At 47.0% G+C, this 8,159-nt stretch overlaps 1 protein-coding gene across 2 annotated transcripts in view; it reads right to left on the reverse strand.

The window, feature by feature from the left end:
- The window catches only part of LOC131592501 (mothers against decapentaplegic homolog 4), a 29,496-nt gene extending 26,320 nt beyond the window's left edge, over nt 1-3,176 (reverse strand). The window contains exon 1 of one of the 2 annotated variants that reach the window (XM_058864049.1): nt 2,883-3,167. The gene's annotated coding sequence lies outside the window, so the exon portion shown is untranslated. Of the gene's footprint in view, nt 1-2,882 lie in introns of both variants that reach the window. The other variant, XM_058864051.1, reaches the window with a different exon arrangement.
- Nucleotides 3,177-8,159: the final 4,983 nt, after the last annotated feature.

Below are 8,159 nucleotides of genomic sequence, written 5' to 3' on the forward strand. Positions count from 1 at the left end.
CCAAGTACAGCTCTCAGCATTTTTACTCCTCTCAGCTTCAACCTGTGCACTTCGACTGCTTTGAAAAGCACTTGAAAAATGCAACAGACTGATCCTATAAACATAGCAAACATTTCTGCTGCACACAGTTCCAGTATTCTTAATCTTGTTCAAGAAACTAATACAACAGTAAAAACACATCCCAATCCCTATCTTGTTTTTGAATGCATGGTGGGGCAGGACACGATGAGCAAGGTAGAGCTACTATGCTGATGTGACTACATACACATACATTTTAAATCCTATAAAGTTTAATTTTGGTTCCACTCCCCTCTCTTCCACATTTTTTATTTTTGAGCATACAGCTGAAAACAACTCCTCAATACAGACTTCTGTATGGTCAGAGAAGGAAGACTACTTCACCTTACACCATGAGAGTGGGAAAGGCAGTAAGCTCCTCTATAACTAGATCTATTTCCACAATATGGTTCTAGGCACCTAAACTACCTCAGTTGTGAGAGAGCATCCCTGGGGTCCCACTGAGCAAGAGGTCATCCCCTCCTCATCCTAGCACCTGGGGATGAGGACAAAAACCTGGAAAGGGCAAGAAAGACCACATTGAGAGCAGAATGTGGTCAAAATCCTTGCCATAGAACAACATAGTAAATCTGAACTGAACTCTTCCTCAGAGGATCCTGCAAGATTCCTCTTCTTGCAGAAGGCTTCCTTCAACAAGGGCAAATAGTAATTTGTCAAAAGCTCACAGAGAAAACAATTGTGGCTATGCCAAGCAATAAAAGGAAAAATCAAACCTTGCTCAGGCAAAAGCAGTGTGATTTTTCACTTGTATGCAATGTTTTGATACCCTAGCAATAGGTGTATTAGATAACATCTGTTCTTTATTGTAATCTGCACAGGGATAATGTTCTCTGCACTTCTTCAAACTTAAAAAAAAAAAATCACCTCTGGAAACACAGAAAATTCCAGCCTCAAGCAAAAGTAGATTTTTCCACAAGGTTAGCAACATAGAAAAAGTGTCCTAAAATTCCAGCAAAACCTTAACAACAGCACAGCAAAGGCTGCTCCTCATCAGGATCCACGGATCTGGTCTCAGCACACCTTTGTTCTCCACTAAATCTGTTGATTCCTCTCAAAACTCACATCCCTATTTGTTGGAACCCTGGGCACAGAGAATTTCATGCTTTCTGTGCTGACAGGCACTGACCCATAAGAGAACATTGTGTTTGACCTGAGGCCATGGAAAAGGCTTCCAAAATTGATAGATAGAACTGAAACAGCGACTGTGTAGTTTGAATAGAAGTGTGTTATATCACTCGGTGGAAAAGACTTTAGACTTTAAGGTTTTAGAATATAGTAATATATATGTAACAAGATGGAGGTTTTAGGGCATTAGCTTGCCTTGTTCTTTCACTTTTTTCTTCTTGGGTTTTAGGTAGTACTGTGTGATTGGATAGAAAAATCCGCAGTGCGGAACACGGGTGTTTGGTTATTGGGTTATAAGTAAAAATACATTAGTTGGCATTTTATAATTGGGTAGTTGACACTTAAAAAGCCTTGGAAAGGGATACCAGGGGCTCCATTTTCTAGACTGTTAGCTTAGTGTGCAGATGAACTCACTGTCTGTGAGAATGTAACATAGATAAGAAAAAATAAACAACCGAGTCCAAACATGAAAACCTATTGTGTTAGCTTCGCCTGAATGCATTATGTAAAGAGCCATCTACCTAAAAAAGGAATTCTAATTAGTTTGAGACACTGCTTTTCTTTAGGCTTCAGCTCTTTGAAATAAAGTTCCTATATCAATATTAAACATGCCTACACAACAAGCAAATCAAAAGAAGTTCATGAATGTTAAGTGAGAAGAAACTCCTTCCAGTCACAGTCCAACCAAGAAAAATAAGAGGGCCAGAAGGACAAGTTGCCTACTTGTCATGATGCTGGAGTACAAAAACACGTTTAGTTTTATAGGGCAGTATAGCTATTTCAACAACCTTGCATGGAATTATCTACATTACTGAACAAAGTAACAACAGTGCAGGAGCCTGAACTCACTCTTGCCTGTTGACAGTGGCACACTATTATTAACCAAGATAATTTGAGCAGTGGTAAGACACCACGATCCTACTCCAACCGTATGTTTGAGAACTAGCTTGCAGTAGCACAATTTGGGTACTAAATGATAACACACCTAACCCTCAACTAGATTGCCCCACAAATTAACCTGTCTTCGTAGGTAAAACATATAAGGCTCAATTATGCAGCAAGTCACAAACCCCACACAAAACCCACACACAAATAGGGATGGGAAGGAAGAATAAAGAAGGAACAATCTTAATTAATACCCCTTGTCCTGAGCAGCCCCATGCTGACTGAAAATTAGCTAAAAGCATCGTTCTTGTTTACTGCAAATAAGATGGCAGATTTCAAAGAACTAAACGAGAAGCGGCTCACATAAAACCACCCAGAGCGTTTTTCCAGCGTGCGGGAGAGAGGAGGAAGAGAGCAGTCTGGACGAACAGCACCGGAGGAAAGTTTAAATGGGAACAGGTCGGTTGGAGAGCCTTTGCCGGGATTTTTTAAAAAATAATACTAAAAGTTTGAAAGCGGGGCGATCATATTTTTTTTTTCTCGTTCAGGAAAAGAGGGGGAGATGGGGAAGGAGCCAGGGAGGGGAAGCCAGAGAAGCGAGGCCGAGAAGCCCCCGGGCGGCGGGTGGGGGGAGCCGCTATCTCGGCTGCCGGGAGCAGCAGCCGGCACGCCCCCGGGGCGGCGGAGCGCGGCGCGGCCCGGTCCTGCGGCAGCCTCGGCGGCGAACGGTAAAAGAGGGCGTGATGCAGACGGCCTCAGCAGGCAGGCGGACGAGAGGCGAGAGCGGATGTTACCTGGGCCGCAGGCGGCGGCGGAACGGCCGCTCTCCGGGCGCGGCCTGCGGCTGGGGTGAGGGGTGGCGACGGCTGCGGGGATGAGCCTACTCTCGCCTCAGCCGGCCCCGGTGGGCCAGAGCGGGCCAGGCCTCCACCCCCCCACCCTCAGGCCGGCGGTGCGGGGGAGGGGGAACCCAGGCGCCCAGTGACGGCCGTCGTCACCGTCGCCTTGTTGCCGAAGCTCCAGCCGCTCGCACTCCGCGGCCGCCTCCGACACGTCCGGACGCCACCGCACATGCGCGACATCCGGGTAACACTCTCCGCCGCCACAGCCGAGCACCTCCGCGCTTCTCTCGTCACATGCCACTATTACGCCTGCGCGGCCGTCGCCCCGCAATAGCCATGCAGCCGAAAACTGGGGCGGGCGGGGGAGCAGACAGGCAGGCAGAATCGGGATTTAATTTTATGGTTGGCGTCCAGCGGTGGCGCATCGGGTGAGGCAGGCAGCGCTTCTGCAACCGTGGCCCCAAAAAGGAACAGGTCCAAAAATGGAAGCCCAACAAATGCGCAGGGCCGCGAAAGCAACCCCCATAAATGTATACCCACGGAAATACAAGCCCCATAAGTGCAAAGCCCTACAAACACAACCCCAACATATGCACTGCACCACAAATCAGAATCCTAGAATGGTTTGGAATGAAAGATACTTCAAAGCGCCACCTCCTCCCCCCCCCCCCCCCCCCCCTCCGGGCAGGGACACCTTCCAAAGACCAAGTTACTCAAAGCAACATCCAACCTAGCCTTGGACACTTCCAGGGATGGGGCAACCACAGCTTCTCTAGGCAATCTGTGCCAGTTCCTCACCCTCACAGGAAAAAAAAATCCAAATATCCAGTCTAAAGCTGCTCTCTGTTGTCAGTGTTGGGTGGAAAGGGTTAAAAGTGTATGAATGGTGAGGAGGATGGTAGATTTGCTCAAGTGACCTTGCAGCTGGGAATGCCAAGGCCTGGAGAATAACGGTGTGGGAAACCCCATATATTATGTCCACTGCTGTTTATCTTCTGTTTTGAGAAGTAGAATTTCTGCTTAGAGACAACGTAGGCGTTTGGAGAGACTTGGAGGCACTCTCATGGACATTCTTGAGCTCCCTGTTTTGGGAGAGAGATCAAAGCTCAGAGATCATAAAAAGCACAGAGGACATCACAGCATGGTGCTAAACTATGCGTGCACGGGCCCTGGATAAATTGGTGCAAACAGCAGGTCTGCCACCCACTAGCATGGACTGAGCCTAATGGTGCCTGCACTCCTGCTTGTGTGTATCCACTCGAATGTTGCTTCAGGATCCCCTGGTTAGCAAGGTAATGAAATAAATTTACTCTTTGCACTTCAGCAGTGATTTTGTGGTTGTGTCACCAAAATGTCAGGTTAAATTAAACTCTCTAATACTATTTCTTTTAGTAATAGGGAGTATGCATTACTTTATTCTGGCCAGGGTGCAAAGAGATGGCTCTACCTACATGCACATGACTTTCAAAACTTTTCACTTATTTAATTTTTTTTAGCAAAAAAAATTAATGTTCATTGGTTTTAAATTACATAATTCTCGTCATTATTAGTTTTCTGTCTTATATTGGTTATTGATTTCTCGCTTCTCATGCCAATTAGTCCCTGTTATTCAGTCTTTTTATTATCTTTTTCCCAGACAGCGTGTCTCCAGCACTCAGGCTGAAATGTCTTTGTTAGTCTCTTCTTTATCTTCTGGTTACTCCAACATGTCATTGGAGGGCTATAAATTCTGGATTCCAGCTGTCCAGCCTTTAACTCTCCCAGGCTTTGTTCACTGAAACTTATCAAGGTTAGTTTAGCAAAACTTAAAAGTTTCAGTGATCTAATAATCACACTTCAACAATAAGAGTCCCTGAAAAGAAAGTTAGCTATGTGCTAGCCAGAGTGGAAAATTACACTGCTTAACTTCTTATGATTAATACACTGCTTATGATTAATTAAAACAATTTAAAAGTTAATTAAATCCATTAATTAGAAAAAATAATAAGAAAAGTTATATCATTTCCAACAGTTCTTCCAGATGCCTGCCTGTGTCAAGTCACACAGACAGTTTGAAACCATTGCCCCATGCCCTTGTCCAAAGTCCCTCTCCAGCTTTCTTGTCGTCACTTTAGGTACTGGAAGGTGCTCTAAATTCTTCTCAGAGCCTTCTCTTCTCCAGGCTTAACAACCTCAACTCTCTCAGCCTGACTCCATAGCAGAGGAGATGCAGCCCTCTGATAACCTACATGGCTTCCTCTGGACTCGCTCCAACAGGTCAGTATCCTCCCTATGTTGGGGCATCAAAACTGTACAGTCTTCTACGTTGGGTGTCACAAGAGTGGAGTAGAGGGGCAGAATCCCCTCATTTGACCTGCTGGTCACACTGCTTTGGATGCAGTCTAGAATATAGTTGGGCTCCCAGAAGTTGAAAGCCATGCAAATGTAACCCAAACAAACTCACAGCCCTGCAAATGCAAAGCCCCACAAATCGAATCTCAACAAATGCATTGGGCCAGAAATGCAACCACTTTTCTATTTTGCATCACCTCAAACAGCAAAAGCAAACTCTGCAAAGGAATTAATCTGTGTTATGGGGTGACTTTGTGATGCTTGTATCCCAAATCACCTTGTTTATGTGACATATTAAGTTCTGCACCTTTAAGACTGGCTCTGAGAGCGAACGGGGGGAAGAAGAAGCGTGCAGTTTGTTTGCAGAAACAACACTCACTCCACCGCATCCTGCTCCTGGACTGTGTTGTCTGCAGCATGGACAGACAGCAGGACAGAGCTCTCTTTTGCTGTTGGTTTTTTAGAAAGCTGAGGCACGGAAGATCCCCGGACTATTTTTTTTCCTTTTTCCTTGGATCTGTGCAAACCTGCTCTGTACTGAAAACCCAGAAAAACACCAGGAGCTCATGCCTGTGGTCCATCAGGGCCTGGGCCTTGGCACTTTCCAGTGCCAGAAGGATTGATAAGAAACTGAGCGAGCTGAGCTACACACCACAACAAGGACTTATCTGGATGTGCCATCTCTTTGAACAGCAAGAAGTTTTATTGTTTAATATTGTCAGGAAAACTAATCCACAAATACTTATGTACTTATATACTTGGCTTATGTCCAAAAAGGAGACTGGGGAGTCCTTTTACTTTATTCGAATAAAGGGAGAGGCCATGGGGCATTCCCCTGGGGTCTCTCAAATGTTTGGAGGATGCAGCCTCCTTTTTATCTTAATTTCCTGGCTGCATGTCCCTCTCTCTTTCCCCATTGGCTGAGGTACTTGAAAGGTACAGATTTCCTGGAGTGCCTAATATCTAAGATTCCCCTCTAATATATAACCCTCCCTCTTAATTTTTAATTCTTATGGAATTTATGGGTTTTCCCCATTGTTTCTTTCATCTTTCAATGCTATTTTTTATATATGTTCCCCAACCTCTCTGTAGCCAGTCCACCCAGCTGCAGCCCAGAAAGAGGGGAAGATATTATAGCAAGAACTAAAGGGACTAAAACGAGGCTCGCTCTTTCCTGAGATGGTATTCCAGCTTTATTCTGGGGATTGCGTGGAGAAAGAGGAAAAAAATTGATAACGCGCTCCTTTTTGAAGGCAGGGAAAGGGGGGAAGGGTTACAGTCTTAGAGCCAATGAGGAAAAACTGGGGAGTGAGAGGAATGACAGGTTTGTCTTTACAAACAAGCTGTGGGTCAGTTGATAAGGTGTACTATCAGTGAGAGACGACAGAAACAATGGGATAGATTCCAGTAGAAGATCAAAGGGACACTAAAAGAACACTATGAATTCTATAAAAGTTAAGAAGGGATTATGCATGGCGGGGGGGGGGGGGGAAAGGTATCACCGCCGGTATCAGGCGTTCCGGGAAGTCTGTACCTCTCAAGTACCTCAGCCTATGGGGAAAGAGAGAAGGGACAAGCGGCCGGGAATTAGGATAAAAAGGAGGCTGCGCCCTCCAAGAATTTGAGAGACCCCAGGGGAATGCCCCATGGCCTCTCCCTTTATTCGAATAAAGAAAAAGGACTCCTCTGTCTCCTTTTTGGACATAAACCTCTGGTGTTTGTGGATTAATTTTCCTGACAATTTTGGGGGCTCGGTCCGGGATATTTCCACCGTCCGGGGCGGCAGGCAGTGAGTGGAGCTGAAGGCGCGCCTCACCCAGTTTCGGTGATCAGCTCCCCTTGGTGGCGGCCGGCACCGGGCGATCGATTGGGTTCCCGAGACTGTCCAGGAGACAGACGAGTGGCGGACCAGGGGGGTCCGTGAAGAGTCCACAGGGAAGGACCACTGAAAATCTCACTGGTGAGTAAAATGGGATCTTCGGGGAGCAAGCCTGGGAGGGCACCCATGGAGGGTAGCACAGGCTAAACAGGGCACCCATGGAGGGTAGCACAGGCAAGCCTGGGAGGGCACCCATGGAGGGTAGCACACGCTAAACAGGGCACCCATGGAGGGTTGCAAGGGTACAGCCGGGAAGGGGTCTCGGCAAAAGGGATGACGATCCCACAATACCCCCGGAGAGTCCCTTGGGGAGAATGCTGAGATCTTGGGACAGATTATGCATTCACACAGAAGTAACTATAGAGAGAATGGTGAAATATTGTTATTATGTATGGCCAGAGTATAAGTTGCCAAATGGACTTATATGGCCACCTTAGAAAACAGAATTCATTTGTGTTGAGTTCTGTGAAGGTGTCTAGAGGAGAGCTGGAAAAGATGGATTAAAAGAGAATGTGGATTAATGTGGTTTGTACGGGCAGCAGAAGATGGATGGATTGTGTTAGTGTGCTGGAACAGAATTGGTTAATGGAGAGTGTGGAGAGATATAGTTAAAGCAGGGACCAAGAGTGGAGGTGCAGGACCAGGAGCACAGGCTGGGGGCCTGTGAGGCTGCTGGGACTCAGCACTGGGCAGTGCCTGACCCCACCGGCCCCGGGCAGGGGCAGCAGCAGCTGCCGGCCCTTTGAGGCTGCGGGACGCCCTGGCCGCCTGTGGTGCTGCCGGCCGTGCCCACCGGGAACACTGGAGTGGGGAGGAGCTGTTTAGACAATGTGGCAAGACAGGAACTGGCTCTGGTATTTGGTGTGTGGTAAATAGAGTGAGCACAAGGAGGAAAGGCGAAGGTGATGGCCTTTTTCAGGCCAAAGAGGGAAAAACCGCAAGGTCCAAGGGGTCCCCCGTGACAGAGAAGACGAGATGGGGCACAAGGAAGTAGCAGAAGCTTTCTCTCCCCAGCAGGG

Source organism: Poecile atricapillus, chromosome W (assembly GCF_030490865.1).
Source record: "Poecile atricapillus isolate bPoeAtr1 chromosome W, bPoeAtr1.hap1, whole genome shotgun sequence".
In the NCBI taxonomy this organism is placed as follows: Eukaryota; Metazoa; Chordata; class Aves; order Passeriformes; family Paridae; genus Poecile; species Poecile atricapillus.